The following is a 10,897-nucleotide window of genomic DNA, read 5'->3' as shown; positions in this document are numbered from 1 at the left end:
ACTAGAGAAGAGCAGACTGGTCTTAATTATAATCCTAGCAATGGTCAGGTCAGCAATAGTTCGCCTGGTTGCCTGCACAGATAGCATATAGAACTCTCCAACAGATAGGCTATGGCATACTCCAGGGAAGGGGAAAAAAACAGAATTAATACTAATGAGAACTGTCACATTCCATCTTATCTGTAAGTTTTATTACTGCCAGCATTCCCTGGTGTTTATTATCATCACAGACCTCCGTAGAGCCAAGGACTCATTCGAGGGAGGCCATACATCACCCACCCAGTTGTGATACTGTCTCTTAAACTCATTCACGCTAGATGCACTAACCACTTCAACACGCAAACTGTTCACTCACTCACAGCTCTGTTAGAGAAAAATTTAGTGATTTTTTTTTTTTCAGTGCACACAAACCTGATTCCACAGCTGCTTTCTTGTCCTCTCCCCACTTTCCATATAACAAAAAATCTCATCACCCGATATCCTTAACACCCTTTCAGAAGTTTGCAGATTTCTATAATATTACCCCTTTTCCTCCTGTCTATCAGTGTCTGCTGCAGTCCACATACTCTCAATCTTTCTTCATAAACTACACTCCATAATTTTGATATATCATCTTTGTAATTCTTTTTTTGCACCCTTTTCCAAAGCTTTTTTTTTTTTTTTTTTAATTACCTCAGAGCCCGGCAGACCAAATCAATGCACAGTAGTCCAGGTGTGGTGGTATCATGGCATTGTAGAGAGGCAAAAATTACTTCTTTTCCTTACATGTCAATGTATGTTTCAACATCACAATTATCCTCCAAGTTGTCCATTTTAAAAATTTTATGGAATTTACAACCGTGTTACAAAACTTTTTTATTATCCCGACGTTTCGATCTTCACATCGAGATCATCGTCTGGAGCATACATAAGTATACAGATCAAGCTGAGTTACATCATTAACTGTAAGCTAGAGAAACAATGATTTGATCACATGTTATTCTACTGGTGTGAACTCTGGTGAATAAAAAAAATAATAATAAAAAATAAAAATAAATAAATAAATAAAAATAATATAAAATAATTTTTATTTTATTTTTTTTTTTACATCAAGCTAAATTCTATTTTTACAATGACAGGAATAAACATTCTTTTAGATGTTTTTTTTTTCAGAAACAATTCGTGTCCTATTTTTATAATTCCAATTCATATAAATTCCATAAAATTTTTAAAATGAATGCTCATCACCGTGTAACCCTAAAAAAAAAAAAAGGATCCTCCAAGTTGTATTTGCAATTTTTGCTATGTGACGTTTGAAATTCAACTTCCTAGCCACCAAGATACCTTGCCTCATTTTTTTTTTCTTTTCCTCCAAACATAACCCCACCAATATAATATTCCATTAGATGTCTCATCATACTAAGGTGCATAACTTGACACTTAAGAACACTGAATTGACAGCCATTATCATTTGTCAATGCTTCCAGTCAATTAAATCATTCTTTAAGGATTTGAATTTGATTGAATTGAATTCAAATTGATTTAACTGAATTTGAATTCAAATTGATTTAACTGAATTTGAATTGAACTTCATTCAAATCATTTGAATGATTTAATTCTGTAATTGTTGTATCATCATTAACATCCCTGATTGCCCTTCCTATCTCTGCATCATCAGGAAATAATTGAAAATCTGTCATGTCCCTCCCTATTATTAATATATAGATTAAATAATGGTCCAAGACCAAACCTTGTGACTCAATTGGTCACTTTAAATATGGCAGATACTCTTCCTCCCACACACGGCCAGCCTGGTTGGACAAGTGGTTGGCATATATATTCTCCAACTAACAGGTTGTAGTTCAAATCCTGCTATGGGTATGGATATTTGTAATTGTCTTTAGGCAGCAGATGAATTTCATTGCCTGGTGTGATATACCACTATCCTGCTTATTGGAGGCCTGAATTAGCTTGAAAAAGTTCTATGTTTGGTCTCAAGAGCAGGGTTTTTGGATTATGTAAAAAATAAACACACGCACACACAAAAATACAAAAAAAAAAAAATCTTCAGCACAATATGTTTACAAGAACCTTTCATGGTAAAAAAAAAAAAAGTCACTTTCTGATAACTGTCTTTCAACTACTTTTATTTTTATTTTGCTGCAAATTGCTGGGAGTTATCCAAGGGTCAGTTAATTGAATGTTCATTCATTTGAAGGTCAGATAATTGAGAGATCACTGCACATTTTTTTACACTAGTTTTCATATACATTAAGCATCCTTCTGTCTGATTATGTTTTGCTATGTCAACTCTAGCATGAAGCACATTCTATGAATGGTTAGCCAACTGCCACACATTTTTACTTTGTTTACAATAAATTGTAGTCCCTATTTCACTGAAGATGAACTGAGTTATTCTTTTTGAAAAATTTGATGTTTATGTGATCAATAAATAACAGTTTACTGGGTTTGAGTATTTTTATACTAGATACCATGCCAGTGTTCCATCACTTAAACTATAAATATGTACATCAAGCAATGAGTGAAAATTTTAAAGTATATTTTTCTTTATGTAAATAATTCATTTTTAAAATAATTTTATCTATGATAACTAATGTTACAGTTTGACAAAATTACTACACTACAAAGAGCTTATTATTATTATTATTATTACATAACACCTCCAGGGAGTCCAAAGACTCATCAAGGGAGGATACCTACTCTACAACTCCACCAACTGTAACTACCTTCATCATCTACACCAATGCCATCTACTGCTGACCACCACACTACGACCCACAGACAAACATCCATGCCCATGGCGGGATTCGAACCCGCAGCCTTTTGGCTGGAGAGCGGATACGCTAACTGCTCGGCCAATCAGGCCGGCTTATACTCCAAAATGCCATGGGTTTTAAAAGAATTACATACTTAAAAGTGTTGTAGAGCAGCTGAGGTAATTCCTACCTGCTGTGGAATAAAAGAAAGATTCTGATTCACCAAGACCCAATACATTTATTTGCAAGCCAGTAAAGCTCCACTAATATATCACTTAATGATAGCAAGAAATTTTCAGCATCTGCCAATGTAGATATTTGTTCTGGTTTCTTGTGATGAGTTATTACAATTACCATCTCTGAACCTATTTACTGGTGCAGCTATTACTACAGAATTATCTAATAGAATCTATATTACATTAAAGATAAATTAAAAACAGAAGTTTATTCAATTAGTCAACCATCATCTTGCATGGCTAACATTATCAAATTAGTGAAAAAGATTTCTGGCTATCCAGTGTAGCCAGATGTTAAGTTAAATGCTAGAGTTAAAGTTTAATTATGCAGTTGCATCCGAAACAGTATTGATGGATTTATTTTATTCCATAGATAAAATGCAATGTTGTATAATGTTATAAAATGCAATTGGTAATGTTCTTCATGAAACTGCTTAAAATAAAATTTTAAAATAACATAAAACTAATCTTCCTCTCACTAATCTGCTCTGCATTTAAAGCTTTAAGCTCACTAAAAAGCAGCAGCAAAAGAAAAATGATACAGGATACAGTTGGACTACTTTTTTATAACTAATTTCAAAGTGTTCTGATTATTTTTTTAACTTGATTTATTGTTACTTCATATGCATAAGTATACTGAAAATCACTATGTCAAACAAAAATGAAAAATCTGGAATATTAAACCTGGAATTGGAGTTAGTGCATGCTGAGTTGGACCTTAATAATTCTTGTAATATCAGAAATCAAACTTTTAATATGTGCTTAGCTTACAGTCACTGCTATGATTCATGATTTTAATGTTCACTTTGTATACGTAAGTAGGGTGTGCCTAGGAGATGTTGAAAGCAGTATTTTAGAGGAAATATAAATCTTAATCATTTCATATACATCACACATCTGATACAAATAAATATATATCAGTTCATACAGACATTTTATAACAAATCACATATATCTATATCAGTTTTGACAAATTTTCATTGTCAAAAATATTATAAAAATCACTTGATGTATTTCTTAAGGTACAGATGTTTTAAATATCAAGCTGCCAAAGTTTTACTTACTGGCTTGTACTAGATTTGCTTGCTTTTTTTTTTTTTTTTTTTTTCCTTTTGTATTTCATAAGAGAAAACAGTAACAATAGCAGAGTATGCTTCATCTTATTTCAGCGATCCGGCACTATAAGCTACTAATATTTACATACTCTTAATGTTTCTCACAAAAAAAAAAAAAGTTGCTGTCAAGAAATAGTTTTTACCTTCCTTTAAGTTGTACAAATGGTAATATTTTTGTGATCCTTCTTGTCAAGCAATTTCAACATTACTGAAGTCTGCAATATGTTACTACAGTAATAATTTTTTTGAAATTGCTGGTGAGTATTTGTTACATAAGGTCTAAAATGTTCAACAAAATAAGTTTAAAGGAAGTTACTTTCTTTCTCTCTCTCTCTCTTTATAAAAAGTCATAAAAATGTATAACACAGGTTACATTTAAACAATAAATCAAACAGTTTCATATCATTGCATTACATTATAAGACAGTAAAAAACACTCCAGAACTGTGCTATCAACTGAATACATTTTTGCTATTGTTACAATCATAGGATTTATCAATTTGTATAATTTCATTAAAGCTGACTGGCAAAAAGTTGTTTAATAATTCAGTGCTACATTTATAAACTAAAACCATTCAATTCTGAACAAAAAGATTTCTTTCTTTCTTTTTTTTTCTTTTTACAGATGTCAAGTGCTCTTTTTTTTTGTGAGAAATGGTCATAATGTTTTTTCTTTCTGCAATTTATTTTGTATATATTCACTACTATTATATAGCTGTAAAGTTTAACATGCTTCTACTGATATAAAGAGACAACATTCAATCTAAAAATATTGAGTATTGTATTCAATCAATATATGATATTTCATATATAAACGATATGTTCTTGGATAATGAAATTCATGGATATGACAAATGCAAGCCTTAATCTAAATAATATTTCAATATTGCAAGGAGAAGTTCATTTCCTTGCAAAATCATTTTAGTGAATTATCTATTATCCAAATTCTGACTTTCCATGGTTTGCTTTTTTATCTTGAACTAAGACTATCATATAATTACACATGATTACACTTTATTGCAGTTCTTTTTCACTCCAGTTTTAATTTTTTCTTATTTATTTATTTTTATTAAGTAGCAACATATTTTTTGTAAAAACAAGCTATTTCTTAAATACAATCGACTAAAATTCGCTTCTTTCATTTTCTTAGCAAAAAGATTGTCTGTAAGCTACAGCAATTAAAACTATATTTGTTTTCCTTACTGGGGATTTATTTAAGTACAGTGGATTCCAGTTAAACATACTATGGGAATTGCATGATTTTGCCTAACTAAGCAGCTGCTCCAATTACACAAAGCTAAAATAAAGTGTTTAAAAGACATATGTACATAAGACAAAAGATAAATTTATATAAAGTTTTCATTTACTGAGTAGCAAAATTACTGACTTATAAACTTAAACATTAGCTTTAATTAAATAAAATATTTGCCATAAAAATAATTTAATCTATATACATATTAAACACACAGGCAATTATTAGCAGTTAATGACAATCTAGTGTAGCATGACAGGTGTTTTATTTGATTAGCTGCAAATGAAAAAATCAGCACAGGCATTTAGTACAAATACAGGACTGCCTTCATTCCCATCTGGTTGAAATAGAATTGTAATCCAGCAATAAATTTTCAATCTCTTGTTTAGTCACTAGTTCAAGCTTGGGAGTGTTATCTCCATCACTTCCAAGTTCTGTTAATGTCCTCTGATGTTTTCTACAATTTGCTGCACAATCTTCTTCTCAAAATCTTCATTTTTATTATATCATTGAAGCTATCCTCAATGGATGCAAACACTTCATAGTTTCTGATGTGGTTTACTTCAAATGGGATGTAATTTTCACTATCAGCCATATCTGGCATATTGATGACTGAATGCTTAAAACCACAGTGAGCAAAAGAGTTCTGAATAGTCTTGCTGCTAATTTCTCACCAACTATTGGCCATAATGTTACATGTAAAACATTTACATTTGTGCTGACTTCTGTAGCTGGTGAAAATGATGTCAGTAGATTTTCTTCAATCTTCAAGTATGTATTTTAACAACTTTTCATGATATAAAGTTCTCAGTTTTTAATGATTCCCATGTCCATTAGCATAGCAAGGATGTGAAGCTGGGGAATAGAAATTTCAACTAAATATATTTCAGAGAATTTAAATGAGAGAGCGCTGCACAACTGTCAAGAACCAGCAAATATTTTCTCAGTTTCCATTGAAATTCTATGTCCCAACTTATAAGCCATTCTTAAAAATTTCAGATGTCACCCATGAACTTGTGTTTGTTGAGGCTGGCTCCAATAAAACAAAGCAAATTCTTGTTGTATTGTCATTTTGTTTTTATAGACTTCACCCCCCTACCCCCCAAAAAAAAGGTTGGCATGATTAACAGGTGGAGCAGGTAACCAGAATCAACTGTTATAATTAAGATGAAAAGCCAAACGGCTATATTTTCTGGCTAAGTTAGTTAGATTAAGGAGATAAAAATCCCTTATTATTTTACAGCCAGTATGCGAACCTCTAAGATCGAAAACTACGATCTACGAGTTTCATGCCGATGAACTATTGGCGAATCCAAGCGTAAGTGACCACTTGGGTAGTACAACACCAAGGCAACTCGATGCAAAAGTGGAGCAAGCTCCCTCACTATCCTTGATATTTTCTCATAATGTGAAAACACAGCTCCTTGGAGATGTAATACTGCTTTACATTATGAGAATAGGTCACTACCCAGACAGGTTTCAACCTTTTTTGAGGTCTCATCAGTGAGTAGGTCGACCTGGATGATATCAAAGTTTAAGTGAAAAGAACTTACATACCTTCGCTATATGAATGCAGATTGGTGTACCCATATATATTATATATTATATTATAATTAAGATGAAAAGCCAAACAGCTATATTTTCTGGTGAAGTTAGTTAGATTAAGGGGATAAAAATCCCTTATTATTTTACAGCCAGTATGCGAACCTCTAAGAACGAAAACTACGATCTACCAGTTTCATGCCGATGAACTATCGGCGAATCCGATAGTTCACCAAGGCAACTCGATGAAAAGGTGACCACCTTTGCATCGAGTTGCCTTGGTGTTGTACTACCCAAGCAGTCACTTACGCTTGGATTCACCGATAGTTCATCGGCATGAAACTCGTAGATCGTAGTTTTCGTTCTTAGAGGTTCGCATACTGGCTGTAAAATAATAAGGGATTTTTATCCCCTTAATCTAGAATCAACTGTATTAAGTTAACTAAAAAATTACTCCAAATTATGTGGCTCCAATATGTAAGTAAAGACTTTTACATCAAAACAATTATTGCTCTTAATTATTACATTGTCAGAAAGAAATATATCTAGGCAGCTTGTTTTTATGTGAAAATGCATTATCTATTTCTTGGTGAACTTGGTGGTAGGATATATGCATGACTACATCCTACTACCAGAAATCAGTTTTACATATGCTATTCCTGGTTGTCACTAGGTGATATAATAGATTGCTCGAATTTCATACACTTAGGTAGTTACTGAAGATAAATCTCTACAATAAATGTAATTTACATCTGTTACATCAATTTTTTTTTTGGATATTAAAGGCTGCATGCAATAACAATATTTTGCAGATCAGAAAGTATTTGTGATCTGCAACCACTCTATTTGTACCACATGAAAATTCCCATTTGATACAAATTCACTTGGATGGGAGTAGAGGAGGAAATAGAGGCTTGTGTTTCAATATAATACAATTTTGAAGTGATCACATGGGTTGCAGCCAGTCACATGAGAACTTCTATAAAGAAGGGATATATGTGGAACTAAAAGGCTAATGATTATGGGAAGCTTAGGAGACAAATGGGAGCTATAGCATGGAAAGAGGAGTTATGAGTGGAAAGGATACAGACACTGCATGGGTGCTGATCAAGAGTTATTTAATAGTAGCAATGTCCAAGTGTATTCCAAAGGTGAAAAAGCTAAATGAGGTAGGAATCAAATGGATGACTGAAAAGATTAAGCATGAAATCTGGAAGAAGAAGAAAGCACTGCAGAGGCAACACAAGATGAATGTTGGTAATGATCAGTTGCATGAAGAGTACAAAGAGCAGACCTGGCAAGTAACTTGGTTGGTAAAGGCAACAAAAGTGGAGAATGAGAAGAAATTAGCCAATCAAGCTAAGAAAAATCCTAGTGAGTTCTTTCAATATGTAGCAAGTAGAAGGAAAACTATCGGAGAATGATGCTAGTTGATGACACTGGCAGATGGTAACCAGTGCAGAGGATATATATATATATAGTTGAATGATTCAATGATCAGCTTAACAGTGTATTTCATCCTTGTGAAGGCAACATCAGAAGAAGCTGAAGTGCAGAATGTATGGTGGAGAAAGGAGGAATGGTAAATGAGCAGGGAGTATATGAGGAATTAAGCAAACATGATGTTAATAAGGCAGTAGGATTTCAAAGGTGCCATTAATGTGGAATTAATGGCACCTTTGGTGCAATTATTTAACATGAGTCTTGCAACAGGGTGAGTCTTAAGGAAGTGGAAGGTGAGAAAAATTATTCCACTTCACAAAGGCGAGGATAAAACTAAAGCTACAAATTATAGACCAATCTTGTTAAGGTGTTAGACAAGTTGGCGAGGACTAGGATTCAGAAATGGATTGATAACAGCAGTATTCTTTATGATGCTGAATATGGGTTTATTAGGGAAAGGTCATGTTTCAGCAATCTGCTTAAATATTACATCAAGGTGAAAAACTCGCTCAATAAAGGAGATGAGTATATGGTGGTGTACTTGGATTTTTTAAAGGCCTTTGATAGACTGCCACATGACAAGCCCATAGCTAAACTGAAACATATGGGATTAGATGACAGACTAAGATGGATAACTGATTGGTTGTTGAACAGGTCTCAGCAAGTTGCATATGGAGGAGTGGTATCCCAAAAGAGGATGGTCACAAGTGGAGTGGCACAGAGATCTTAGTGTTTAAATTGTATCTTAATGACATTGGGACCAACTTAACTGGAGATGTGCAGCTATTTGCCAATGATGCAAAGTTGGAAATGGCTATTCCAGATGTTGTGGCATTGCAGAAGAATCTGAATAGACTATGTGAATGGGCAAATGATTGGAGCTATCAATATAATGTTGCACAGCGCAAGGTCTTGAAATTTGGTAGGCAAGATTGGGCTGTAGAGCATATAATTAATGACGATATTTTGAAGGAGGCAGAGGAGATGAGAGATCTGGGATTGATGGTGGACAGAGACTTGAAGTTTAGGGGTGACATTGCTAAAACTAAGAATATCCGAATAGATTATGACAATAATGAGGAGGACATTGACATCCAAAAGCAAAGAGGTTATGGTTCGCCTATATAAGGCTTTGATCAAGTCACATATGGACTACTGTGCACAGATTAGGTCTCCTAGTTTTCAGGGGGGGGGGGGAAGGATGTATTAGAGAAGGTTTACTAAATTAGTGTTGAGTCTATGGAATGTCAGATATGAGGAAAGATTGAGGGAATGCAACTTACAGAGCCTTGTGAATATAAGAAGAAGAGGGAATATAAGTGAGACATTTGGTGAAGGGTTGTATCAGATTAATGTGGAAAAGATATTTCATAGAGTAGAGGGAGGGAAGCAGAACTAGGGGCCATCCATGGAAGTATAAGCTGTATAAGGAGAGAGAGTGAGCAGAATGCATTACCTGAAAGTGTGGTGAGTTCGGAAACCGTGAATGGGTTTGAGACAGGGCTCGATCTTTTGGCATAAAAGAGTATAAACCTCCCCTGATGAGTCCTTTGACTCCATGGAGGTCAGTTGATGATGATAATAATAATAATTTTAAATTAATCAAAAATAAATGGTTAATGGGGCTCATTTTCTATGCAAATTAAAAATTTAACCCGTTTTGAAATAAACACAAAAGCATATTTTATTCATATTCATTATAAAAATTATGGAAACAACTACTGTGTTAGAGTAAAACTTCAGTTTAATATAAACCATTTCTAGATTCTAGCAGACAAAGATTATGGTTCTCAAATATAGACAGGGAAGCTTTTGAGAAACAAGTGTACCTTAATGGGGAAAGAACTGAGGAAGTCAGCAAGTTTGAGTACCTGGGATCCATTATTAATATGAAGAATTGCTGATCAGAAGACATCAGAAGAAGATTAGGAATGGCTAAAACAACAGTCAGAGATTCGTCTAAAATCTGGAAGGATGGCTCCATCTCCATGGGAACAAAGTTGAGGATTTTGGATGCATTTGTTTTTCCAATAGCGACTTATGGATGTGAGACTAGGAACCTAAAGACATCAGATAAAAAAAGGATAGTTGCTTTTGAGATGTGGTGTTACAGAAGGCTGTTCAGAATATCATATATTGAAAGGCATACAAATGAATGGGTGTTAGAAAAGACCAGTAGAACTTTAAGGCTCCTTTAGGATACTGACAGAAGAAAGTTAAACATTTCAGACACATTGAAAGGATGGATGGAAGACTTCTCAGAACAGTAATAGAAGGTAAAGTTCCTGGAAAAAGAGGAAGGGGTAGACCGTCGATGAGATGGATGAATGAATGGTATGTGTGTGTGTGTGTGTGTGTGTGGAGTGAATGATCTTCAGAGAGTTGAAGCCTCCAGAAAAGCATACAACAGGACTACATGATGAGGACTGGTGTGTGGCACATCACTGAGCATCGGAGTGACCATATTTTGGTGAAGTAGGCTTCTCAAATCATGCTCTTAACACCCTACACCAAATTGATTGGAAAAGTACCTGTTCTTTTTACATCAAAATCA

Source organism: Typopeltis vanoorti, chromosome 12 (assembly GCF_054136105.1).
Source record: "Typopeltis vanoorti isolate ZY-2024b chromosome 12, IOZ_Tvanoo_1.0, whole genome shotgun sequence".
NCBI classification, from domain to species: domain Eukaryota; kingdom Metazoa; phylum Arthropoda; class Arachnida; order Uropygi; family Thelyphonidae; genus Typopeltis; species Typopeltis vanoorti.
The sequence above is the reverse complement of the archived record's forward strand: the minus strand, read 5'-3'. Positions refer to the sequence as shown.